The sequence below is a fragment of the Odocoileus virginianus genome, chromosome 34 (assembly GCF_023699985.2).
Source record: "Odocoileus virginianus isolate 20LAN1187 ecotype Illinois chromosome 34, Ovbor_1.2, whole genome shotgun sequence".
NCBI classification, from domain to species: domain Eukaryota; kingdom Metazoa; phylum Chordata; class Mammalia; order Artiodactyla; family Cervidae; genus Odocoileus; species Odocoileus virginianus.
The window spans coordinates 21,241,116-21,267,860 of record NC_069707.1 but is presented as its reverse complement, the minus strand read 5'-3'; the positions used below and the strand labels follow the sequence as shown (position 1 = coordinate 21,267,860).

The 26,745-nt window shown below is 42.3% G+C and overlaps 1 protein-coding gene across 3 annotated transcripts in view; it reads right to left on the bottom strand.

Annotated features, from left to right (window-relative positions):
- The window catches only part of PLAGL1 (PLAG1 like zinc finger 1), a 91,619-nt gene extending 82,729 nt beyond the window's left edge, over positions 1-8,890 (bottom strand). For 2 of the 3 annotated variants that reach the window (XM_070461549.1, XM_070461552.1), the window contains exons 1-2: positions 3,395-8,890; positions 2,658-2,792 (exon numbers count right to left, since the gene is read on the bottom strand). The gene's annotated coding sequence lies outside the window, so the exon portion shown is untranslated. The remainder of the gene's footprint in view (positions 1-2,657; positions 2,793-3,394) is intronic. The other variant, XM_070461551.1, reaches the window with a different exon arrangement.
- Positions 8,891-26,745: the final 17,855 nt, after the last annotated feature.

The following is a 26,745-nucleotide window of genomic DNA, read 5'->3' as shown; positions in this document are numbered from 1 at the left end:
ATTCCATAACAAATAATATGCATGAAATTACAAAAATTAATGTGTTCATTAAACAATACAGAAGTACCTAAAGCAGAAATTACAAATTTACTGACCCTACTTATAGTTTAGTCCCCAGAGTTAGCCATGATTAAGTATGGTGTATGTTCTTCAAGCTTCTTTATTTATGAGATATACTAGAGCTACTTTCTTTACAAAATATTTCTGGCAAACTTAATTTGTAAATGAAATATAGTATTTAACTAATAGATGACTGATAATGCAAATTTAAAGACATTTAATTTTGTTTTAGTGCCATTTTATATCTAACACAGATTAGAGTCCCAATGAAACATGGGGAAAATGCATTAAACCCAGTGCTTTTTCAACATGAAAGATGTCCCAAATACATGTTTCATCTTTCATAAAGAAAGGTTCCACCCAAATCTTGTCAAAGCTCAAAAAGATGGAACTTTCAATTGAAAAACATCCTGAACAGATGGTGGTACCACATAGATTGAAAAAGAAATATCTAATTTGTGTTTATATGAGAAATGCGAAATTTGAGAAACGTGCACTGAGAGGCACATCAGTAGATATTCATGAAAACACACTTGCCCTAAAGCACAGGTTGTTCAGCAGAGAAGGAAGCTTGGTAAGAGCTTAGTTTAACACTTTCATTTTACATATAAGGAAGCAGACTCAAAGGTCACAAAGCCAAGAACACAGGCAGACCAGAACCGCAACCCACCGTCTCTTGCTGTAGAAAACCTGTGCTGCCTCGGCATTCACTAACGTGAGGAATTGTCTTATGTAGATGACGGTGGGGTTTTTTTGTTATGTTTTTTTTTTTTAATGGTTTAAACACAACTGCCTTTGTTTCCAAGTCTGGCTTCTTAGCATCCTGGGTGCCTCTATCTTAGGACCCCCAGCTGCCCCTAAGCCTACAATTCTTTCCTCCCCACTCCAAGCTGGATTCTACAGTCTCTTCCATCAGCACTCTGCCCACCCTTGCTGGTCTGTCTGCACTCTGTCCAGAGCCCTGCCCTTCACATTCTCCCTTAGCAAAGTCTTGAGGAGGCTCAAAAATAAGAAATGTGGATGTACACATCTCCAGATTGGGGGCCACAATTGTCAGAGAAATTCTAAGTGGCTCTAGGAAAACTAAATGTACAATTCTTTTATTAAGGATATTCAGGCCTAGGAGAGAGAATCTGATCCTCACAATTACCCAGCCAATGTCTTGACTCAAATACCCCCAAATATGGGGCAGCCCTATAATATCAAAGGCTAACATTTAACCTTTGAAAATTCACATAATACTGGCACTCTTACGTTTGAAAACAGATAACTCTTTTTCATAACAATGTATCAAAAGCTCAACAAAGAAAACATAAAAATTCAACAGAATTTGAAGTCAAAGAAGCAACGTGGTAAAAGACTATTTGTTTTACTTTTCCCTCATCTCGCCTCCTGATTCACACCCACTTTTGAGCTCTCTGGAACAACCTAGAATTCAGAGAACCAGTTTGAGAATCACCACCTTAGTATCTTTTGACACATTCACCTTCATTAAGCAATGTCAACACCTACATAAGACAGGGTAAATGACGTGTGTAAAAACACTGTAAATTGATAAGAATGGAAAATGTTCTATTTACCTTGTGGCTGAAAACTTCATGCTCTTTTCCCCAAACATTAATGGACTATTTATAAATATTATGTTGGTACAAAAGTAATTAAGGTTTTGCACTGTTGAACTCTGCTGTTTGATATTAGAATACATTCTTAAATAAATGTGGTTGCTATTCATCATTTTAATGCACATTTCTCACTTTATGTTCTTTTGCTAATGACTTACTATTACTTATTTCATATTTATTTTAGACTAGGGAAATGTTCTACAAAAAGCGAACTCAAGCGATTTTCTTGTTCAAATTCAAAATGGGTCATAAAGCAGTAGAGACAACTCACAACATCAACACTTTTGGCCCAGGAACAGCTAACGAACGTACAGTTCAGTGGTGGTTCAAGAAGTTTTGCAAAGGAAATGAGAGCCTTGAAGATGAGGAGCAGAGTGGCCAGCCATCAGAAACTGACAACCACCAATAACTATATGAGAAGTTGCCAAAAACTCAACATCGACCATTCCGTGGTCGTTCGGCATTTGAAACAAATTTGAAAGGTGAAAAAGCTCCATAAGTGGGTGCCTCACGAGCTGACCACAAATCCAAAAAATCCTCATTTTAAAGTGTCATCTTCTCTTATTTTACCCAACAAAAAGGAACCATTTCTCCATCAGACTGTGACATGTGACGACAAGTGGATATTATACGACAACCGGTGTTGACTAGCTCAGTAGTTAGACCAAGAAGAAGCTGCAAAGCACTTCCCAAAGCCCAACTTGCACCAAAAAATGGTCACGGTCACTGTCTGGTGGTCTGCTGCCAGAATGATCTACTACAGCTTTCTGAATCCTAGTGAAACCATTACATCTGAGAAGCATGCTCAACAAATTGATGAGATGCACCGGAAACTGCAATGCTTGCAGCCATCTCTGATCAACAGAAAGAGCCCAATTCTTCTCCATGGCAACGCCTGACCACAAGACACACAACCAAGACTTCAAAAGTTTAACATATTGGGCTACGAAGTTTTGCTTCATCTGCCATACTCACCCAACCTCTCGCCAGCCAGCTACCACTTCTTCAAGCATCTTGACAACTTTTTGCAGGGAAAACGCTTCCACAACCAGCAGGAGGCAGAAAATGCTTTCCAAGAGTTGGCTGAATCCTGAAGCATGGATTTTGATGCTACAGGAACAAAGAAATTTATTTCTCATTGGCAAAAATGTGTTGATTGTTAACAGTTCCTATTTTGATTCATAAAGATATGTCTGAGCCTATTTATAAGATTTAAAATTCACAGTCTCAAACTGCAATTACTTTTCCACCAACCTAATACCTTGTTCTATATGGGATAATATGCATATTAAAAACAATTTTTTTCCCTTATCACAGATGCAGCCCACCTGGTTCCCTGGCCAAGGTCTATCTCATCCATGGCAGGAGGAGGGCACAGCCCAGCACCAGATCCTCAGGTATGCTACCCAGAGAACTGTACCCTTTCCTGACCCAGGTGCCACCTCTCTCAACAAACCCCCCAAATTCCAAACCTTCAAGCTGCTAAGGATACTATTTTCCCTTTGGTCCTCCTCCCAAAAAAACTCCACAAAAATTAGCTTCATCAGCTCATGCTTTTAGCCCCTCTCCCCAAAAGCCCAGGCTAGGTAATAGTGTTCCTGGGATAAAGGGTTTTTGTTTTTGGGCAGGGGTGGGGGGGGGGGGGGGACAGGTGTTTGCCAAATACCGTCACATTCCTTTCCCGCCCCACCTTTCCCCTCCATTCCTCTTACCTCTACATGCATCTTCTCTCTTCATTCAGCTCAAAGTCCTCAGGTTCGTGGACTCACACAAATTGACGCCTGAAGGAACTATTATTACTGCAGTTGTACATTCAGCCAGATGTTGATCCAAGCTGAGGCCAAGCCAATACTTGATTATCTCAGAGAAGAGTGACTCCAAATTCAAATACCTCTACTGAAGCTAAAACTGGTGTAGTTGCCAAATAGTATCAATACTAGACTTTCTCGAAAGAGAAATGATCTCCAATTTGGGAGAGATGATCATAACGAGATAAATAAAAATCATAAATATCTGACAAGTGGTTAATACATACAAGCAAAGGCTGGTGGTGATATCTGAGAGTCTAGGAAACGAGCATTTCATCAAGTGAGGCGTCTCTACCATGTGCAAGGGGGAAGTTGGCTGACCAGCCTGCCAGCGAGGAAGTCCCTGTTCATGGACAAGTGAAGGGCGTATCACAGGCTTCAGTGGCTCTGTGACACTGGCACTGAATCAGTCAACTCTTTTGTTCTCATTTCTCAACAAGCAGCCCTCCAGCCTTTAATCGGTTTCCCCTGCCATGATGAAAATGCTTAAACCTGGCAGAAGAAAAGTAATTGGACCTGCTAGGCATTTTCATCTTCCAGATGTGACTTAATAATCTGAAAATGGGATGTGTTAAGATTCTCATGAGTTAACTTAGTGCAACTCAAACCCACAGGTCCTGCTAAGATGCGTTCAACCTTCAGACAAGACTCAAGGGCCTTTGTGACTAAAGATAAAGGTCTCAATCAAAGTTCTTTTCTGATACTTCCCCTCCCCATTCCCTTTTCCAGAGACCCTGTGACTTCCTGATTTTTAACCCCATTCCCGATAATACAGAATTGTATATATTAATATTTTGATAAAACTATTCACATCCCTGAGCTTCCCAGGTGGTATTAGTGGTAAAGAACCAACCTGCCAAATCAGGACACATAAGAGGCAGGTTCAATCCCTGGGTCAGGAAGATCCGCTGGAGGAGGGCATGGCAACCCACTCCAGTCTTCTTGCCTGGAGAATCCCATGGACAGAGGAGCCTGGTGGGCTACACTCCATGGGGTCACGAGTCAGACATGACTGAACTGACTTAGCATGCATGCATTCACATCTGTCTTGCTCTATCTCACTGTTCACAATGTATTCTCTGGTGGTTGACCCAGCAGATATAGTCATGATGCAGCCCAACTCAAGGCTACTGAACTCTACTCAACTGGACTACTTGCCTACTAGAGCTTTTCAGGTGCTACTTATACAGAGCATTGCACATACACAGTGCTATAAATGATCTCAGCTGTTACATAACCATGTATTTAACAAAATGTGGGGCAAGAGCAAGAGGCTATGGGGCGATAGAGCCTAACTACCACCATCCTGGCCAACTGCTCTTTCCCTCCACTATCCCTAATCCTAATTCTGAGAAAGAAAGCTCAGTCGTGTCTTGACTCTTTGCAACCCCATGGACTATAGCCTACCAGTCTCCTCAGTCCATGGAATTGTCCAGGCAAGAGTACTGGAGTGGGGCCATTTCCTTCTCCAGGGGATATTCCCGACCCAGGGATCAAACCCGGGTCTCCTGCACTGCAGGCAGACGCTTTACTGTCTGAGCCGCCAGGGAAGCCCTCCCTAACTTTTCCAGGCATTTCAGATACATTAGCAAATGTATTCAACACATGGGTCTGCCCTGTGGCTCAGACAGTGCAGAATCTGCTCACAATGCACAAGACTCAGGTTCAATCCCTGGGTAGGGAAGATCCCTTGGAGAAGGAAATGGCAACCCACTTCAATATTCTTGCCTGGAGAATTCCATGGACAGAGGAGCCTGGCAGGCTACCGAGTCCATGGGGTCGTAAAGAGTCAGACACAACTGAGCGACTACTTTTCAACAAATAGTTACTGCCTGTCATAGCCACTCAAGAAATCATCTCTCATGCTTTGTGAATTTCCAGAGGCCTGGCAGAGAGAGCTTTGCTTTGCCACTAATGTTCTGTCCTGAAGGCTGCCCAGCAAGTAAGCGCCTTTGGGGATACCTAGGATGGTTCTGTGGGGTCAGCTTCTGGGGGGTCAGGTATTTCTACCTTTACTCTTTCATCTCTGTATCCCCAATGCCACCCACTGTTTATGTATTCCTCAGATGAAGGGGATTTGAAAAGCCATTCACACCCTACAGCAAGGATATGTCTCCTCTCCCTCCCCAGAAAGATTTCTCAAACTCTGAGAGCTTTCCCATCTCTTCAAGAAACCGCACCACACCTACTCCGCATTTATATTAATTGCACCCCAGGCTAAATGTTGACTTTCTACCTTCCAGGATCACCTGTAAGCATCCAACACTATCCTGGGCACATATATTTTAAATTGCTTGATTGAGAAGGTTAACCATGCTGAATTGAAAGATATGAAATTGGGGCCATCTGTACCTGAAAGAGAAAGGTCATCTATGAAGATTAAGTCCGCTTCTTTATACGAAAGACTGAACCAACAATGAGGGGCTAGTCTTAAAAACATTCTTCCTTTATACTTTTCTGGATCCTTGTATAATATATTCTTGGTCATGCTTTTTCCACCGTGTGTGTGCTCAGTCGCCCAGTAATGTCCAACTCTTTGCAACCCCATGGACTGCAACCTCCAGGTGCCTCTGTCCATGGAATTTTCCAGGCAAGAATACTAGAGTGGGTTGCCATTTCCTCCTCCAGATCTTCCCGACCCAGAGATCGAACCTGCTGTCTCCTGTATCTTCTGTATTGGCAGGCAGATTCTTCTCCACTGCAAATTACCACTTAACATTCTAATTAAAATCTGACCCACATGTTTGAGCTTTCTGTACAGAGCTACCATCCCTTCTCCCCACCTCTTCAGGGACCAGATATGTATGTGAAAGGGGATATGATAGGAAATAGATTTCTGCACGAGAACCCCCAGTTGCAGATGAAAGCAGTTAAGTCACTGAACAATAAAGCTGACTTTTTTCTAGTAATATACATACTACTGGAAATTGGAGACAAGGGTTCCCCCTTTGAAACCTCTTCCACATGTGACTTGCTTATGGCCTTTCCACTGTCTCCCCTTACCACCATGCAGGAGTGGGCTCCCACCGATAAACCCTAAAGAAAAACGTAATCAACAACAGAAATCAACAACCACAGGAAAGTCACTGGGTGACAGTGTGCATGGACAGCTGAAATGATTCCAGCCTCTACCCCTTTAAACTCCAGGGAGCATCAACCTTAGCCATTATCAAAATCAGCACCAGCGTGGAGCAGGAATGAAAGCACAGGACTAAATTGCAAAAGACACAGCTTCACTTCAGCCCATCTACCCATTAGCTTCTATGCTTTTAGCAAGTCAGCCTCTCCCAATTTCAGTGTCTTCAACTGCAAAGGTGAACAAAGCTATCTGCCCAGTTTCCCCGTGCTTTCACGAGGCTCCAGTAAGGTGAGAGAAACAAGAGCAGAGGCCACTCCTGATCAAGGCTTTATCACAGCCAGGTGTCCAGATTAACAGCATCATAGCTGTTAATCCTCACAAGCCTCTTGGAGCTCATATTAACATCTTCATTCTACAGATGAGCAAACACAGCCAGTTAAGGCCCTTGCCCAAGGTCACTACCTAATACATTATTCAAGTTTGGGGCTCTTTCGCCTGTGCTTTAACTACCACATTAGACTGCCTCCCTGTTTTTGAAATAACATTGAAAAGTAAGGGTCTATAAACAAAATGTGTAAGAAAGCAGATCCCCAGAGAAGCTGGCAGCCATGTTTGATTCACCCATTTCTTTTTGACTCTTTACCCAGTAAGTGCTTACTGCTGTCTCCTTCCAATTTTGTTAAACTGCTTTCTCCTCCACCTTCTAGCTTTTCCTTTTCCTCATAGTTTTGCTTTTGTGCCCCTCTCCTCTATTAGATCATTTCTAAGCTTTCCTAATTAACACAATGAGAATCACTTAAAAAAAAGCATACCCTTTAAAAGTGCATGTAATTAAAAGAACTTATCTGAATATGTAAGTGGAACTAAATATTCAGTAGGAATGTAGGACACATTTACATTTTTTCTTTTCGTTTAACCACCTCTTTCTTGAATTAACTTTAGACATAGTCGAGACTTTTACAAAGGTAAAATAACAAAACCTAGTAAATTTTTAAGAGTCATCATGAAACCAAAAGTCATTTCTGCTTTAGACTGTCAGCATATGATTACACGAGAATTTCATCAGATTGAAAAATAAGAACACAGATTTGACTCTGCATAGAATCCTAAATTCTCAAGCTTTGGCAAAAGGGGGCTGTTTACCAATTTCAGTGTTGCCTCTTAGCCAAGGCTAATGGAGCTTCTCTTTCCTATGGGCCACAGGACACTTTACTCATTCTATAACTGTATTATCATCATAACCAGGTTATATTGTGGCCTGTTTTTACATCAGTCACCTCCACTAGACAGACGGCTAGGGCAAAAAACAGCATTTTACTCATTTTTGTATTTTGAGCATGAAGGTCCTCAACACAAATTTGTTGAGCAATGGAACAGAAACTCACATGCAGTAGAAAAACATGCAGCCTCGGCCAGTAGGGGTTATCACAAGACAGGACACATTGATTACTGACTCTTGATTGGCCTAAATGAAAATAATCTAAAGTCTTTGGGTTTGGAGAAGAGGCAAGATACGTGGTGTGTTTTTCAAACCATCCTTCACAGATGGAGCAGGCTGGAGCTTGCTTGCTTTCATCCAGGTGGTAATGATTTTGAATTAGAATTTACACCAACTGTTACACTGTCTGATTACCTAAAAACAAAACCCCTCGTTTCCTCTCCAGGTATAGCCATTTGTGATTCTTCCACTCCCCTCTCAGTCTGCACATTACTTGTGGAAATGGGCATGCATCTTATCTTCCCACTGCACCAGAATTTTGTATTATCCTGACTTCTTTTTCAACACACTCCCACACATCTTATACTAACTTATCTTTAGAATAAATTATTAGGGGCCACTATACAGACGAAGAAACACCGTTCCTAAAATTTCTTCAACCCGCGACATGGTAGAGTCCAGTTCTTCTACCTCCTGATTCCTAAGCAGGCACCCCCAGCAAAATCCCCCGGGGAAACTTTTACAAAAATGCCCAGGTCAGGACTTCAGCCTCATCACTTGCGATTCAGGACCTCTGGCGGTGGGCCCAACAGGGATAAAATTTGAAAAACGCTCCAGGTGCTTAGGAGAAGCACCTGCGCTTAGGCAGCCCCGCAGCAGACAACGTAAAGCTTGGGTCAGTGTGCACTCCCTGAACACTTCGGCGTGACTTCTTTCCATCGAAGTGGCCAAACGGACGCGCAATCCCAGTGAAGCAGCTTCAATAGTTGTCACTTGACCCGTTTTTCTCAATAGTAGAAGGGGTTCCTGTGGACCTCCTCACATTTGGTAAACGAAACGAGCACCGGGGGTCGTTTTCCTTTCGTACCCCGCCCCCCCCCCCATCGCCCCCAATACACACACACACACACAGTCCGGCGCCAGTCACTGATACCAACAACTCAACTGGGCACCCGCAAACTCTACGGCCACTGTCGCCACGGGCAGCGGGTCCCGCCCGCCACCCACCGAGGACACCCCGCCCCCATCATTCCGCTCCCTGCGTCGCCGAGGGTCCCGGGGGGTGCCACGGCCCCCGGTCCCTTTTCTCCCGAAGTCTGTGGGGACTTCCCTCGCCTTCACTCGGTCATTTTCTTGCCAACAGCTCGGTCTCTCGGGGGAAGGGCTACGCTTGAACTTGAGGTTCTCACGTTTGGGGTGGTTCGGAAATGATTCCCCTGCGGTAACGCAGACCTGCCGCACGCACCGCCCCCCAGCCCCCGCGCACCCTGAACTTGGATCCCGCCAAAAACGTCCCCCCGCGGGGCCGGGCGCGAGGTGGCAGCGCCATCGGCTCCCCGGTCAACCTCGCCCGCCCGGCCCCGCGCACGAGCGAGGAGCCACGGGCTAGAGGCGAAGGGGAAGACCGCCCGGAGCTGTACCAGGGCGGCCGCCCGCAGCACGTGGGAGCCGCCTCCCCGGGGCGGCCTGCACCCAGCGCCGGGCACCGGCCGCCGCGCGCGCCCACCTGAGCGCCGCTCCCCCACCCCGCGCCCCACTTTCCTGTCCTCCCGACTGGCTGCCAAGTTTCTCTTCCCTGCAAAGTTCTCGAGCCGGACCCCGCGGCCTGGCGCCGGCAGCCTGGGGGGGAAGCGGGCCGGGTCGGGCCCGGCGGCCGCGGGGCGAGCGGCGCGGCTCCGGCTCGGCGGCGCGGAAAAGGGGAAGGGGAAGAAGGGGCGGGGAGCCTCAGCGGGGTGATCCCCTCCGACCCCGGCCTGCCCCGCGTAGCCGCACCGCGGGACGCGTGCGCTGGTTTTCCGCCTGGGGCCTTGGCCACTCTGCTCCTCTCCCAACGACACCATTCTCACCACCCCCAGTGGTTAAGAGCTCGGGCTCTGGGGTCAGGCCACTCCGGTTCAATTCTTTCTCCACTACTTTAAAAGTGTGTTATCTTAGACAACTTATTTACCCCTCTTTGTAAAACTGAATGCCCTTTGGCTCAGTGGTGAAGAACCCGCCTGCCAATGCAGGAGACGTGGGTTGGATCCCTAGGTCTAGAAGATTCCCCTGGAGTTGGAAATGACAATCCACTTCAGGATTCCTGCCTGGAAAATCCCATGGAGACAGGAGCCTGCAGGGCTGCAGTCCATGGGCGGCAGAGTCGGACACGACTGAGGGCGCATGAACACTTATTAGGCAGTTTACTTTACCCGTCTTTGCAAAATTAGGAAAACGGTCCCCGTCCAGGGCGAATTCAGACTTTGTGGAGCCTGAAACTTAAAACAGGGAGAGGAGGAGTGTTCTGTTAGATTCAGGACCTCGCAAGGGACTCATGGAAGTGAGGGCCTGCTGCTGAAGCCTCATTAACTCAACGTGTCAAATGCTCAGGTTGTTGCAAGAATTAAATGAGGCAAACGGTGAGAAACGCCTGGAATGGGGCCTGGAACGCTCAACAGGTGTTGTTTGTCGGGATGATTTCTCTGTAATCGGTCAGGTGGATCTGAGAGGGGAGGAAATGACACTGATTGTCAATTATGTGACAGATGTTTTAAGTACACATGTGCTTAATTCATGCACAAACGTTAGGCCAATTTCACAGCTCAAAAGCTTCAAGCGCAGAAAAGCCATGTAACTTGCTCGTGGCCCATGGTCACACACAGTCCAATTCTGCCATCTTGCAAGTCCTCGGTTTTTCCACAATTCCACCTCACAGGTAGTAATATGTAAATATATCACTATAAGCTGTCGTTTGGGTAGGAAAAGAAGAAATTCCCTCCATGAGAGAGCCAAGTGCCTCAGAAATACCTGTATTTCTGAATTTTCATTGCAAAATTTCCCCAGCTAAGTACAACAGCAAATGGATTGCCCTTGAAACTACAGGGCCTGCCTGTGAAGTACCTTGTTGGAAAATCAATAAACATCTTTACTTAAAAGTGTTCAGATTACACATTTGCTTGCTCTGCTAGCATTACGTGTTTACTTTTTCTATCGATTATTAATACTACTGCAATTCAGATTAATGAGTTTATAAACTATCTCCAAAGGGCTTATAAAGTAAGATAAACAATAGGATAATGAAAGGAAGTCTCCTTGTATAAGGCACTTATTAAAAAATTACAAACTTTTGAATCTCCTTGAATCACCACATCTCTTTGCTCTAATTGTAGTTACCCTCCATTATCAGATGAAATCTCAAAACTATGTAAATTTGTGTACTTTCACACAGATAATGGGGATTTGAACCAGTTTTGCTTGGATCCTAAACCTTGGTTCTTTTACCTACACTTCAGGGAGAAGAAAAGACACTAACAAAAATACATGAAGTCAGATGTCTTGCAAGTGGGAGGAGAGAAGATATCAAATTCTAGTAGTTATTTTCTTAAATTAAGTTTCTATAGCAGAAGAACCAAACATAAAGCCTAGATCCACAGGTTGTTTTTGTAGAATGAGAAAAGTGCCTAGTATAGTGCTACACATATAACCATATATTTGTTGAATGAATGAATTCAGCAAAGAATTAGTGATGTGGTACTTGGTGGTATCTATTAAGACAATAAGTGTGATTCTTGTAAAAATGACACAATAGTAAACAGGTTTTCCTTTTCCCTCTATTTTTTTCCTCACTGTCTTCACTCCTCAGTCACCATTGGCCAATAAAATGTGCAAATCAAAATGTTAAGAGGGAGCAAAAGCAAAAAGGAAAGAACATAGGAAAAAGGACCATAAGTAAGAGATGTGGAGAAAACAATGGCAACCCACTCCAGTATTCTTGCCTGGGAAATCCCATGGACAGAGGAGCTTGGCAGACTACACTCCATGGGGTCACGAAGAATGGGACGCGATTTAGCGACTAAACAACAGCAAGCAAGAGGTGGGCGCAATGAGGGGGAAGAATGAAGACATCCTTTTCCTTGCCTGTTTCTCAGGAAAAGATTTTATACCTAAGAAATACGAAAAAAAAAAAAAAATCAGTGTTCAAAAATTTAATGTTCAAAGACATTAAATCCTCTAAATTGTGAGATTGAAGCCATAGCTTTGTTTTTATTGCATTAATGAAACAAAAGGCAGTATTTTGTTGAGGCAGAAAAGAAAACCTGCCTCTAAGCAACTTGTTGGTGCCTCCCCCACAAATCTGTTAGTCCTGCAGTGGCTTTGGAGGGGGTAGGGGATGGGAGGTACGCTTTTAGATAAGAAAGTCAAGTTCACTACCTCTCCCTCAGGCAGGGAAGCAATCATGCAGGAAGTGAACTTTCAAAGACTTTCAGAAACGAATTCAATAAAGGAAGTGAGAGAGGGGGCCTACAGGCAACTTTCAAGGAATAGGTAATTTTTTCAGAAATTCTCAGGATGAAATGGTAGCTCTAATGAAGCTAACATTTTAATGTTTACCCAGGCTAGCTGACTCAGGGTCCGTGCTCTTTAGCCCATGCTATTAAGCACTCACGCTAGACCACCTGATGTAGATACGGCAGGCTAGAGAGCAGAAAGGGAGGGGGAAAGGAACTCTAAATGACCTGCAGAAGATGTGAGTTTCTGGAGCCTGAAGTTTAAAGCAAAGTTTAAAGAAACAGGTGAAGGGGGTCAAAAGGTCAAAAACAAAAACACAAAGAACATCTGTTAAATGAATAAATATGTTGGCCAAACTGCAATCTGAGTCATTTCTTATAAAAAACAAGAATACAGAATTGACTTTACTCATTCCACTTTCATTCAATAAATATTTGGTATTTTTAGTGTTATCACAATGTACACATGTAACTCATGGATGAATAAACATCAAAGTTAAGCATACTGAGACAAAATGAAAACTTCAACTCTGCATTTTTTTTCATTGAGCACAAGATCAGTTTAGATGTTCAGCAATTGAAATATTTTTTTTCAATTATCCTTCTGTATTTTTAATATTTGAAGAGCAAATCACTTACTGTATAATTATCTAACAAGACCAAAAAAGTAAATGTTTTTACCAATAAATACATACAAGGATTAAAAAGGATATTTGTCTCTACTCACAGATTTTATCCAATCCCATCACCTCATGGCAAATAGATGGGGAAACAGTGGAAACAGTGGCTGACTTTATTTTTTTGGGCTCCAAAATCACTGCAGATGGTGATTGCAGCAATGAAATTAAAAGACGCTTATTCCTTGGAAGGAAAGTTATCACCAACCTAGACAGCATATTAAAAAGCAGAGACATTACTTTGTCAACAAAGGTCCATCTAGTCAAGGCTATGGTTTTTCCAGTGGTCATGTATGGATGTAAGAGTTGGACTATAAAGAAAGCTGAGCACCGAAGAATTGATGCTTTTGAACTGTGGTGTTGGAGAAGACTCTTGAGAGTCCCTTGGACTGCAAGGAGATCCAACCAGTCCATCCTAAAGGAAATCAGTCCTGGGTGTTCATTGGAAGGTCTGATGTTGAAGCTGAAACTCCAGTATTTTGGCCACCTGATGCAAAGAGCTGACTCATTGGAAAAGAGCGTGATGTTGGGAAAGATTGAAGGCAGGAGGAGAAGGGGACGACAGAGGATGAGATGGTTGGATGGCATCACCGACTCAAAGGACATGAGTTTGGGCAAACTCCGGGAGTTGGTGATGGACAGGGAGGCCTGGCGTGCTGCAGTTCATGGGGTCGCAAAGAGTCGGACATGACTGAGCGACTGAACTGAACTGAACAGATCTTAAGAGTAAGGTGATAAGACAGTATACCCTGAAATATTGGCTTCCTTGATGGCTCAGACAGTAAAGAACCTGCTATGAAGGAGATCTGGGTTCCATCCATGGGTTGGGAAGATCCCCTGGAGGAGGGAATGGCAACCCACTCCTGTATTCTTGCCTGGAGAATCTCATGGACAGAGGAGTCCATGGGGTTGCAAACAGACACGACCGACCAACTAACACTTACACCCTGAAATGTTATAACTTTTTATTGCAGCACAACATGGAGTGCCTCTATTAAAATTTTGCTGTTGTTGTTTAGTCTCAAAGTCATGTCCAACTCTTGCAACCTTACAGGCTGTAACCTGCCAGGCTCTGTCCAGGCAAGAATACTGGAGCAGGTTGCCATTTCCTTCTTCAGGGGATCTTCCTGACCCAAGGATAGAACCTGTCTCTCTTGTGTCTCCTGCATTGGCAGACTGATTCTTTACCGCTGAGCCACCAGGGAAGCCCCCTATTAAAATTAAATCAAAATATAAAAGGCAAAAAATAGTGGAAATTCAAGGAAAAGTTGACAAATCCACTACTTGTTGGAGGAGATAATGGAGAGGACATGACCACTGGTAGACTTGAGAGCTGAACCTGGGCAATCAGAGGTCCCTGACCCCTCCCCTGCTCGTGGAATATTCACTCTACCCACCCTTCCCACAGTGCAAACTGTGTTCAAGGATAGAGTCTTGAGAGAGAAGGGTGTTACTGAGACCACCTGGATGGTGTATGGAACTGAACCCAGTTAAGTCCTCTATATAAACTTTTAAGATTGGTAGGTGCAGAGTTCTACTTACCTTTCGGCTGCCCAAGACAAGGCTCATATGAAAGTTTGCTTGCTTATTAAACCTGCCACCTGCCAATCTGGAGTGGTCTGCCTCTTACTAAGTCTCTCCTTGCCCTCGGTATACAGGGACCAGTTTAAGAACCAACACCACTGTAGCAGGAGGTTTCAGCAGAATCTCTCTACATTACTGTTGGGTTAAGCAGACAAAAATAGTAAGGATACGGGAAGTTTGAAAAACATACATAACAAGTTTGATCTACCAGACATATATAAAAATAAAATAAAGCAAAATTTGTTCCCCAACCTCAGATTGAGAATACTGTTCTCCTTAGTTATGTATCTAGTTAGGACAACCCTGATAGCCAGGTTTCACTGGCATGTCCAGCAGACCTCAGCTTGTGAATGCAGTATCTCAGTTGTGAATATACTGCACAGTTGTACATTCTACATTAATCGCCGCCCCCCTACTCCCCACATCCCCCAGCTACCAGTTCCATCTGGGTCATCATCTGCTGAGAGATGACATGAGCTGCCTGCCAAGTGATGGGTGGTGTTATCAACTGCTCACCAACAGGTCAGACTCCTGGGAGAGCCTGAGTAGTGCTGAGGGCTTGTGACCCCAGTGCTCAGTGCCCCATACCGAATGACAATGCTCTTCAACCTCCGCTGCCCCTCAGATGGCATCTGGAAGGAGGCTGGGCGGGGCTGGTGGGGGGTCATGTCCCAGAGGCTAGAACATGCTCCACCCAGTGGGTGGTGGGGAGTTCACGGTCGTTTCGGCGGGCAGCTTCTAACCCTTAACGACAGCTTCAAGCTCTGTCCCCTTCCCTGTTCCAGCTAGGTAGCCTGGCATGACCCTGGAGTGCATGCTAAGTCACTTCAATCGTGTCCTACTCTTTGCCACCCCATGGACTGTAGCCTGCCAGGTTCCTTTGTCCATGGGATTCTCCAGGCAAGAATGCTGGAGTGGGTTGCCATGCCCTCCTCTTCCCGACCCAGGGATTGAAGCCACATCTCTTGTCTCCTGAACTGGTAGGTGGGTTCTTTACCCACTGAACCACCAAGTTTAGTCTCTAGGTGCGTGGGACAGGAGTAACCTGATGCCAGCATCTGTCCATCTTTCTTCTTGGGGTTCCAGGGTGGGGGCAGGGAGGTTATAACTCTCATTTGCTCCCCAGTCTGCTCAAGCCTGAAGGAGCCAGAGCTTACAGAAACCGTAATGAGGAATTCTGCAATCATTTCTTTGTTGTAGTAATGAGAACCGTTTATAACATTTATGGGTTTTCTTTCCTTATACATTTGCCTTTTGGACACATTTCCGGGAGCTCATTAGTTACCGATGTAAAGGACTGCCTTAGTGAATACATTATTCCAAGTTTATAGAACTCTCTTCTCGCACCACAGCCTTCCATTCTGCTCTGTTCTCTCTTGCTTCCTATTATAAAAAAACTTCTCAATGACCTTTAATCCCTGGACCCCCTTCCTATTTTCTCAGTCCATTACCTCCATTCTAACTTCCTTTATCCACCTACCCAGTATAGGTCAGTAATTATTTTTTTAATGCATATATTTCCTTACCACCGTGAAAATCTTCATTCCCTTCTGGGTCAGGAATCTACGTCCCTGACTCTTTTATTGTTCTTTCCCAAATTTTTGCATGTTGCTGAAATAGCAGAGGAATATGCTAATAGGATCCACTGTGAATTCATATAATCTAAGAGCATTTATGAATTTTCAATATCATTTTCATCCTCTCTCCATTGCATGTTCCATCTCTACAATTCTAAACCTTTTCCATCCAAGACCTTAACTGATGCCTCTTCTCATTGTCAACCAATGGGGCTACTTTCTACTTCAAGTAGAAGTACTTCTTACCCGCAGGAGTTTCCACAAATACTTTTTCATCTTTCCATTGTTTATCTTTCTTTCTTCTCTCTGAGAAACTGTCACTCCCTGCAAAAGCTAATCCTTTGGCCTTAAACCCCCAATTTCTCCAGGATTAGTAGTAGTAATAGTCAAAGTGTTAGTCGCTCAGTCGTGTCTGATTCTTTGTGACTCTGCGGGCTGTAGCCCTGTAGCCTGCCAGGCTCCTCTGTCCATGGAATTCTCCAGGCAGGAGTGGGTAAGCTATTCCTTTCTCCAGGAGATCTTCCCAACCCAGGGATCGAACTCAGGGCTGCTTTGCAGGCAGATTCTTTACTGTTTGAGCCACCAGTAAAACTTCCTCCAGGGATTAGACTCCCGACCATTTTGTCACCTTTAACTTGTGTTTTCAAAGTCCTCCACTTTGTGGGCTCTAGGGCTCTGCCTTCAAGCCCAGTCTTTATTATTCTTTAAATAAAAATTATTAATATTAATATAAAGTTGTTTAACATCTCTGCTATTTTCTCAAACTATTTACCTATAGATAGTGTTCCTTTACCATCAAACTTTGTCAATGAATGTCTATTACCATTGCCTCAAATACTGGCCTTTACTCTCTGCCAAACATCTTAGAATCCACCCTCTTTGGAATCTGGGCTTCCCAACCATTCTAGTTTACCTCCTTCCTTACCAATAAATGTTGCTGTTGTTGTTTAGTCTCTAAGCTGTGTCCAACTCCTTTGTGACCCCATGGACTGCAGACCGCCAGGCTCTTCTGTCCATGGGATCTCTCATGCAAGATTACTGCAGTGTTCCTTCTCTAGGGGATCGTCCCAACGCAGGGACTGAACCTGCATCTCTTGTGTCTCCTGCATTGGCAGGCAGCTTCTTTACCCCTGAGCCACCTAGCAGTCAATAGTCATGTCCTAACTGCTGGTACACTGGGCTCAGTCTTCATCATCCTTGACATCTCTGAACCATTTACTAGGTTGACCTGCCCCTCCTTCTCACTCTGCTCCCAGGGATTTTTCTTTTTTAAAGGAAAATTAATGTATTTTTAAAAATTGACTACATGACATCTACCTGATATTACCCTTATTAGAGGTTCCTTTGGTAACTGATCAGTTTGCACACTTCAAAACAAGCCAGATTCCTGGACATTCCATGTCATACCTCAATAATCCAAAATTATGTGGACTTCACATACCTACATTTTATATACTCTTTCAATACTTTCTACCTATAAACTTGCTAGGGAGACAGAGAAAGTCTTGGAAAGAGCCCCAAGGAAATACCTAACATCTCTGTGCTGTGCGTAGTCTCTCAGTCGAGTCCAATTCTTTGCAACCCCATGGACTATAGCCCGCCAGGTTCCTCAGTCCATGGGGGTTCTTTCTCCAGGCAAGAATATTGGAGTGGGTTGCCATGCCCTCCTCCAGGGGATCTTCCCAACCCAGGGATTGAATCCAAGTCTCCTGCATTGCAGGCAGATTCTTTAGCATCTGAACCACCAGGGAGGCACATCTAACATCTCTAAGCAGAGGCAAAAGCAAATGTCAAGAAGCTAAAGGAAATCCTACATGAAATTATCTGTCCATTCAAAGCTATCTTCTCTGAATTGAGGAAATAATGTCAGCTCTGGCAGTAAACAATTTCTCATTTAGCCTCTGTGATTCTGTATTGCCTGATCCTTCAAACACACTGGAAACTCTTTATCTCCATCCTTTCCTCTTCCCCTTTCCTAAATGTGGGGGTGGTTCTTCAGTGTTCTAGCGTCAGACCTTTTCCTTTTCCTATCTTCTCTCATTCTCCTTTCCACTCATGTCGTTAATAAGCCTGTTATGAATCACCTGCAGGCATACAAATCGTGAATTTCTAGCACTGAAAGATTGTGAGTCATCCTCCCCTGGGCTTCCCACCAGCCCTGGTAACTCAGCATTCCAACCTGAACGCAGTATCTTGTCACTCTAACTAGTTTCATATTTCAATTTTCATAATTGTATCACCACCGCCATTCTCCTACATACCCTACTTGAAAACTTTGTGCTTTTTTAGTTTTTTCTCAGTCCCATTTCTCCCATACCATACTCCCTAAATTTCATCATAAGTGTACTGGAAATATGCTTGGCATATATATTCTTAGGATACCTATCTTACCTTGTCTTGAATTACAATATGTGACAATTTTAAGAGAAAAATTCTATAAAAGGAAATTTAAACCTTACTATTTAGATACCTTTCTTTTTTAGATACTTTAATATCAATGATATTATTCACTCTGTAAAAATGTTCTTTATGGCAAGAACAAGATGTAAAACTCAACCTCTACTTTAAAATTTTAATAGGCTAAAATTACATGCAATTATATTTGTACTTACTAGAAAAAAATTAATACAATTTAAACTACATTTTTTAAGTAATTGATTTCATTATATTATGGATGGAATTATGTCCCCCCCAAATTCATGTGTTGAAGCCTTAACTACCCAAGTGCCTGCATTCAGAGATAGGGCCTTTAAAGAAAGAAAGTAAAAGGAAGTAATAAGGGTTGGGCCCTAACCCAACATGGCTGTGTCCTTCTAAGAAGAGGGAGAGCCAGAGATGCACATGTACAGAGGAAAGGCTACGTGATGCCACAGGGAAGGGAAAGAACAACTATCTGTAAGCCAGGAAGAGATCCTCACCTGAAACCGGTCCTGTTGACACCTTGATCGTAGATTTTCAGCCTCCGGAACAGTGAGAAAACACATTTCTGTTGTTTGAGCCAGCCTGTCTCTGATTTTTTTTCTTATGGCAGCAGTCTAATACATTATGAAAAATCTAACTATCTAAGAAGAGAATATAGTCAAATAAGCCCCATATAACCATTGCTCAAATTTAATAATTACAGTTGAACCACTGGATTTATAGGTTCTGTGCCCTCAGTATGGAAATACATATATTTTTTAAATTCTGGAGAGTTCTAAAAAGCAAAACTTGAAATTTGCCATGTGTGGACAAGAATTTATATAACATTTACATTGCATTTACATTGTATTAGTTATTAAAAGTATTCTAGAGATGGTTTGAAGGATACAGGAGGATGTACCTAGGTTATATGCAAATATAATATTATACTATTTTATATAAGGCTTTTGAACATCCACAAATTTTAGTATCTGAGGGGTTCTGGAACAACCCCTCTATGGATACTGAGGAACAACTATACCAAGATCTTGCCACATGTATATCATTTTCTTCCTTTCATTTTCTTCGTTCATTTCATTCCTTGCATTTAAAGAAAACCCTAGACATCAGTTTATTTCACCCTACCTTCCTTCACTGGGCATCTTGTATACAACATCAAAGCCACTGTCCCACTAACAAAATTAACAATAACTTGGAATTGTATAAAACCTAGTCCCTGGGTTGGGAAGATCCCCTGGAGAAGGGAAAGGCTACCCACTCCAGTATTCTGGCCTGGAGAATTCCATGGACTTGCAAAGAGTCCTACACAATTGAGCGACTTTCACTTCACTCGTCCATATTCAAACTCTTCACTGTCTAAAAATGTGTTTTTACAACAGATTTTTATATTGTCTTGTTTTGTTTCAATCAAGACCCACAAAAGTTCTATCTGGGGCATTTGACTGTAGTGTTTCCTAAGTTTTTTTAAATGTTTTTTATTTTCTATGCCATTGATTTGTGGAAGAAACCAGGTCCATAATGTCCACATTCTGCATTTGTCTGTTTACTTCATTCCTGTGGTTCTTATTCCTCTAGCCTCATGCTTCCTATAAACTTGTGCTATTTGGTTTGTTTTCTATGTTTTGTTTTATTCCCTCTATCTTATGGGTCACTCATAAAAACATGCCTTTCAGTGACGCCTTTTTTCTTCTGAATTCATCTCAGTTGGTTCTTAGTCTTTTAATAGGTACCAATTGTGATGAATTAGTCATATTCTAATGGTTTCCCTAAGCAGAATGATGACATAGTGTAGGATCTGAAGACACACAAACATGAGTCAAGTAAAATTATTTTATAAGAAATTCAGGAAATGATCATTGTTTTATGTGACTCTGTTCTATGATTCAGTAAGCTCTACTATAAGAATATTCTCTCTTTTAAAATTTACCCATTAAAAAAAAAACAAAATACTCCCACACACCAATTACTTTTCCTGATTATGAGGGCCGGATTTTGAAGTTTTTAGATGTATAGAGGCAATTATTTTTAAATAACTGGAGAGATTTAGCTTATGTGTGTGCATGCACGCTATTCTTTGCAATGAACATGCAGAATCTTGTGTTTGTAGATTAAAAACTGAAACTATATAAGATGAAGTGTCTTCCCAAGTATATATAGATATCATACTTAAACATTTTATCATATATACAACTTTTTCATAAGTATGTAGTTTCTAAATATTCTTTCAAGACTTGATAATTTCTCAATGGTATGGAAATTTCATGAAGGATATGGCACAATTATAATTACTTACATTTATTAGGTACCTACAATTTTTCAGGTATTAGTTTATACTCTTTATATCTCATAAAGCATTTAAACTTCATAGCAAACCTAAAAATAGATTCTAGAATCATTCCTATTTAATAGGTGAGGAGTCAGAGAGTCATAAACCAATAAGGTTCCAAGTTTTTTCTTACAGCCGGTAAGTAGCAGAGACAAGCTTTGCATCTAGGCAGCTTAACCCCCTGATCCTTAGAGGCCTGATCCTGAGCCTTAGATCCTCAACTTCTATGCTGTGCAAAGCCTGTATGAAAGTGGTCTAAGCCCGAGGGAGGCAGAAGTCACTAATTGGTTTTCAGCCTGTGCTGACCAGTGCCCACTTCGCCGTGGCTCCGGGGAGACTTCTCCAGTTTCAGAGGGAATTCAGGGAATCCCCATCCAAATAAGGCTGTGTTGGATGGATCTGAGAATACTGCTGATGAGAAGCGGAAAGCCCCAGTCATTGAGAGACTTGAAAGAATCTAGCCATTGCCCTTCCTGTCTCTTCTGACAGAACTAGTCAAAATTAGTTTGTAGAGACTGCAGTCAAGACAGAAGTGGGTATCAGTGCCTTTGAAGGAGTGTGGATCTAATCTGTGTCAGGCCATACTGGCTAGCTCCACCAGGCCTTCCAAGAACACTGAGGATAGAGGAGTTTGCATTTTGGAGATTAGTTTTGATAGAACTGACTTGGTGAGAAACTGCTTGTCACACGTGCCTTTTTAATCCTTCATGCTGAATGTGTGTGTGTGTTCAGTTGAGTCCGACTCTCTGTGGCCCTATGGCCTGTAAGCCTGCCAGGCTGCTTCTGTCTGTGGAATGTTCTAGGCAAGAATATTGGAGCATGTTGCCATTTCCTACTTCAAAGATCTTCCCAACCCAAAGATCTCTTGCGTCTCCTGCATTGGCAGGTGGATTCTTTATCACTGCACCACCTCAGAAGTCCCGGTGCTGAATATGTCACTTTAGATCTTCAAAGACTACAGCAAAAAAAAAACCTGTCTAGAATAAAAAGACGAAAAGTTGCAATTGGACTGGTTGGGCTTTGTTCTATTGTAAAACCCCTCTACGTATCTACATTACAGCACCTGGAAAATTGTTGTTAAAACTTGTTTTAACTATATATATATCAGTTTCTTAGGGTTGCTATAACAAAGTACAACAAATTGGGTGACTTACACCACAAAACTTTTTCTATCTTTAATTTTTTGAGAAATTGTTATAATGATTTCCATAGTGGCTGTACAATTTACATTCCCACCAACAGTGCACAAGGGTTCTCTTTTCTCCGCATCCTTACCAACACTTGTTATTCCTAGTCTTTTTGAAAATAGCCATTCTAACAGGTGTGAGCAGCGAGCAGGGGCTGCTCTTTGGTGTGGAGCGTGGGCTTCTCATTGCCGTGACTTCTCTTGTTGCAGAGCGCAGGCTCTGGGGTTGTGCAGGCTTCAGAATTGGCAGCACACGGGCTCGGTAGTGGCAGCACACGGGCTCTAGAGCTCAGGCTAAGTAATTGTGGCGTGTGGGCTTAGTTGCTCCGTGGCATGCAGAATCTTCCCGGACCAGAAATTGGACCCATGTCTCCTACATTGGGAGGCAGAGTCTCATCTGCTCTGTCACCAGGAAGTCCTTGTTGTGGTTTTGATTTGCATTTTCCTGATGGTTAATGAGGTTGACCATCTATTCACGTACCTGTTTGCCATCTGTTTGTCTTTGGCGGAATGTCTGCTTAGACCCTCTGCCCATGTTTGGTTTTTTGCTATTGAGTTTTATGAGTTCTTTATATATTTTGAATAAACCCTGTATCAGATATATGATTTGCATATCTTTTCTCTCATTCTGTAGGTTGCCATTTCACTCTGTCAGTGGCCTGCTATGCGGTGCAGAAGCTTTTTGTTTGATGTAGTCCTACTTGTTTATTTTTGCTTTTGTTGCCTTTGCCTTCGTGTCAAACTCATAAAGTCCTTGAAAAGACAAAGGAGAGGAAGCTTACCTCCTGTGTTTTCTTCGAGGAATTTATGGTTTCAGGTCTTATGTTCAAGTCTTTAATGTATAAGACAGTAGTCCACTTTTGCATGTGGTGCTTCAGTTTTCCCAATATCATTTATTGAAGAGATTGTTCTTTTTCCCCTGTACATTTTTGGCTCCTTAATCATAAATTAGCTGAATATATCCATTTGGATTTATTCCTGGGCTCTCCATTTTGGCTTATTGACCTACATATCTGTTTTTTATGCCAATACCATACTGTTTTGATTACTAAAGCCTTGTTGTGTAGCTGAAAATCAGGAATTTTGATACCTCCACCTTTCTTCTTTCTCAAGATTGCTTTGACTGTTTGGGGTTTATTGTGGTTCTTAAAAATTTTAGGATTGTTTTTTCTAAAAATAAACAGGTGAAAATACCATTGGGATTTTGTTAGGTATAGTATTGAATCTGTAGATTGTTTTGGATAATATGGACATTTTAACAATACTAATTCTTCCAATCCACGAGCAAGGAATAACTTTCCATTTACTTGAGTCTTCAACTTCTCTTATCAATGTCACAGTTTTCAGTGTGCAAGTCTTTCACCTCTTTGGTCAGATCTATCCCTAGGTACTTTGTTCTTTTTTGATGCAGTTGTAAATGGAATTGTTTTCTGAAATTCTCATTCTGGTCATTCATTATTAGTGTATCTTTTAATTCCACCTGCTAATAATTCATTGAGGATATCGCCATCTATGTTCATCAGGAATACTGGTCTATAATTTTCTCTTCTTGTCATATCTCTGTCTGGATATGTATCAGGACAATGATTGCATCATTAAATGATTTTGGAATCAAAATCTCTTCTATTTTTATGAAAAATGTGAGAAGGATTGTTTTAATTCTTTAAGTGTTTGGTAGAATTTACCAGTGAAGCCCTTTGGTTCTAGACATTTTTGTTGTTGTTGGGAGGTTTTTTTTATTATGGATTCAATATTATTAGAAATAGTTGTTTTGTTCAGATTTTCTGTTTCTTCATGATTCAGTCTTGGGTGGTTTTATACTTCTAGAATTTTCCATTTCTACTAAGCTGCTCAATTTGTTGTTGTATAATTGTTCATCATAGTTTCTTATGCCCCTTTGCATCTCTGTGGTATCAGTTGTAATGTCTCCTTTTTCATTTTTTTAAAATTAAATTTATTTATTTTTAATTAAGGGCAATTACTTTACTCCTCTTTCATTTTTTGTTTCACATGCTTGTGCTCTCTTTTTTTCTTGGTAAATCTAGCTAAAGGTTTGTCAGTTCAGTTGTTCAGTCGTGTCTGACTCTTTGTGACCCCATGGACTGCAGCACGCCAGGCTTCCCTGTCAAACACCAACTCCCTGAGCTTGCTCAGACTCATGTCCATCAAGTTGGTGATGCCATCCAACTACCTCATCTTCTATTGTCCCCTTCTCCTCCCACCTTCAATCTTTTCCAGCATCAGGGTCTTTTCCAATGAGTCACTTCACATCAGGTGGCCAAAGTATTGGAGTTTCAGCTTCAGCATCAGTCCTTCCAGTGAATATTCAGGACTGATTTCCTTTAGGATGGACTAGTTGCATCTCCTCACAGTCCAAGGGACTCTCAAGAGTCTTCTCCAACACCACAGATTAAAAGCATCAATTCTTCGGCACTCAGCTTTCTTTATAGTCCAACTTTCACATCCATACATGACTACTGGAAAAACCATAGCTTTGACTAGATGGACCTTTTGACAAAGTTTTGTCAATTTTGTTTATTTTTTTAAAATCAATTCATAGTTTCATTTATCTTTTTTATTATCATTTTAGTCTCTATCATTCATTTTCTCTCTGATTTTTATTCCCTTCCTCCTACTAACTTTGGGCTTCATTTACTGTTTTTTCTCTAGTCTTTGAGGTGTAAAGTTATTTTTTTTAGTAATTCTTTTTTCTTAATGTAGGCATTTATTGCTATGGACTTCTCTCAGAGTTTCTTTTGCTGTACTACATACCTTTGGGGATATTGTGCTTCCATTTTCATTTATCTTAAGACATTTTTAAAACTCTCTTTTGATTTCTTTTTTGACCCACCAATAATTCAGTAGCATTGTTTAATCTCCCCATATTTGTGAATTTTATAGCTTTCTTCTTATAATTGATTTCTAGTTTCATAGCATTGTGACTGAAAAAGACACTTGATATGATTCAATTGGCTTAAATTTATTACTTGTTTTGTAGCTTAACATATGGTCTATCCTGGAAAAATGTTCCATACACACTGAGAATATGTGTATTCTGTTGTTTTGGATTGGAATGTTCTGCATATATCTGTTGAGTCTCTTTGGTTTAATATTTCGGTTATAGCTAATGTTTCCTTATTGATTTTCTGTCTCAATTATCTGTCCATTGATAGATCTCCTACCACTATTGTATTGCTTTCTATTTCTTTCTTTAGATAGGTTAGTATTTGCTTTATTTATTTAGGTGTTCCTATGTTATGTGCATAAATGTCAACAAACATTATATCCTCTTGTTTGATTGATCCTATTATCATTATATGACCTTATTTGTCTCTTATTACAGTCTTGAAGGAATGGCCTTATGTAGGAGTTAAAGCTTTTCATTCAAACTTGCCCCAGCTCTTGGTTTGTCTTTCAAATCTTTGTGATCACCCAAGCAGCCTACATTATTTTAAGGGGTTCCCAATAGTTGAGGATATTCCAAGACCTATCAATGTCTCAAAAGTGAGAATCTGACTCCCACCTAGATTCAAGCTGCTTGGAATCCAGACCCTCAGCCAGCAACTTTTAAAGTATGCACATATTCATTTTTCAGAGGAAGATTGGGAGAATAGTGTTTTTGCCTGCTCCCTCTTCACTTAGCCCTGGGGTAATAGGCAGTTAAGAACTGTTTCTTTCTTTGCTACTGAACACAAGTCCCACATGCGCCAGAGCTAAGCAATCATGGGATGTGTCCTTTGGGTGGCAGACACAAAACCCAGGGAGCCAGATATGTACACAAGCTCATTTCTTGGAGACAACAATGGCCCCTATATGTGTGTTCAATAAGATGCCTGCCTCTCAGGTGGGAGCTTTAAGACAAGCAAATAAGCTCTCCCAGAGTCTTTTTTAATTGATTACCTTTTGTGGCTGGGTCTTTGTTACGGCATGAGGGTCTTTCCTAGTTGCTGTGAGGAGAAGCTACTTTAGCTGTGGTAGGTCGGCTTCTCCTAGCGGTGGCTTTTCTTGGTGCAGAGCATGCGCGCTAGGCAGGCGGGCTTCAGTAGCTGTGGCTTGCAGGCTCTAGAACACCATCTCAGTAGTTGTGGCACTCGGACCTAGCCACTCCTTGGTATGTGGGATCTTCCCAGACCAGGGATCGAACCCATGTCCCCTGCACTAGCAGGCGGATTCTGAACCACTGGACCACCAGAGAAGTCCCTTTCAGAGTCTTACTGGTGACTTTTCAGTCAGCTGCCTCTGTGCGAGCCTGGGTGTGTCTATGGGAGCCCTCAAAGAACTGTTTCTCAGTTTGCTATATTCTTACGGGTCTCATGAGTGTGAGCCCCTTGGCTTTCAAAGCGACAGGTTTTGTGGGCTCATTCTCAGGGGCAGGTCTTAAAAGTTGGAGTACCAGGTATGAGTCAACCCCTTCACTCCTAAAGCAGAAGCTCAGGGTCTGAGTTCTTTCCTGGTTGCGTGTTGGTGCACTGAGGCTGGGGTTTATGGTGAGACTGTCCCTCAGCCTCTCCTACCCTCTTCCATGTCTGTGTGTGTTTTCTCATTTATCTAATCTGTATGAGTTACTTAGCTAGTTTCTAGGTTTTCTTGTTTGTTTTTTCAGAGAAAATTGTTCCAGATGCAGCTATAGATTTGGTGTGTCAGTGGGAGACAGTGAGTTCAGAATCCTCCTAAATCACCATCTTGGCATGGATCTGCTCCT